Here is a 1,603-nt window from a genome sequence, read left to right on the forward strand (position 1 = left end):
ATATCGTCTAGCAGTAGCAGACGACATTGTGGCTAATTAATGTGCTCATTAAAAAAAAAAAAAAAATGTTCTATCACCGGATGGACAAGGATGTTCTGGTGATTTCTCATTTCTCCAGATGTGGTACATTTGTCTGGTGAGACTTCTAGGTGACATTTTATGGCCACTGCCAAATTGTAATGATATTTTTTCTCTAAGATGAATTTGCCCTCCTGCTTGGTAATTGCTGACGTGGCTGCCAAAGGCCAGGGACAGAGTCATTTGTGGTTCCTGATAAAAGCTAGAAAGCTGATGTCCTACAAAGTCTATAATTGGACATAGAAGGCATACTAAACTTCATGTGAGTCTCAGAACTTCCACTTCTTCATAGAATGAATCCTCCCCCTTGTGTTGCTGGGTTCAGACCAACTTTTGGCTCTCCATTTGTTCCCATGACTTGGTCATCTCTAAATCTGTGTTTTCTGCTGTGTCTGAACTCATTAAAACATTCTGCTCATCCACATAGTGAGATTTTTTTTGTGGCTATCACCTCTTTAAGATGATTGTCTAAAATGGAGGCCTTGTCCTTTCTAATTTTAAAAGTGGATGTGGTTTTAAAGCCTAGAGCGTCTTATTTTTCTAAGCTTCAATTGGACTGCTTTTGGATGTCCTGAAATTATAAGACTTCCTTGCCCCTCATTGGATGAGTTCATAAAAGGATTTTTGTACTTGTCTTCTTGCACTATTTAGTGCTCCATTAAGCCACTAGGTGTCAGGTTTGTACAGCTATGAACTCCATAGACAGTCTAAGTCAGCGGTTCTCGCCCAGGGTTCCTCCACAGGTTGCTGGGGGTTCCTCGAGCAAGGAGCAATTTGTGTGTCTCAGATCAGTTTAAGTGACTGCAATGAACTTTTTGGTTATATGTAAGGGTGACATTCTTTCCATTGGCATTCTTTTCTCTGACTAATACTAATTTACTGTGAGCTGTGGATATAGTAATTATTACAAAGGTTCCCTGAAGACTGCAAAGTTATTTTAGGGATTTCCCTCATTTGCAGGAGAGGACAGTAGTGGCAGCCTCTATATTCCTATTACAGCCCAATGCTCAAAATCCATTTATAGCAGCATAGAAATATATATTAGGTACGCTTTTACTTTAAGCCTGGAAGATGAAACATTCCCTCCAACGGACCTGATTTAAAAAACCCTCTAAACCTAAGATAAACTATCATGGATGAACCTGGATTCAGCAAACCTTGAATTGATCTGTTTCATTTAAGTAGTAAATGATCTCCCTAATAAAATTGTGTGAATATTAGCTTCAGTTAAACACTTATGTAAAAAGCAAATTCCTATTTAATTCAGGTACCCAAACAATTTCTCTTAGCATTTTCCGTAAATGTAAGGCCCAGTACACATAAGCAGATCTGATGCCAATTGTGTGCTCAACCAATCCCCTCTGTATTCATTCAGTCTGGAGTCCCAGAACTCTTGTGTAGGATGATCTGCCCCTTTTTTTAGGGTACAAAGTGATCACATTCTAATAATTGATCATTCATAAACACAATACACTATTATACCCTCAATCAATATCTACCAACACATCCAATCTATTAAAAAAAA

Source organism: Pyxicephalus adspersus, chromosome 2 (assembly GCF_032062135.1).
Source record: "Pyxicephalus adspersus chromosome 2, UCB_Pads_2.0, whole genome shotgun sequence".
NCBI classification, from domain to species: domain Eukaryota; kingdom Metazoa; phylum Chordata; class Amphibia; order Anura; family Pyxicephalidae; genus Pyxicephalus; species Pyxicephalus adspersus.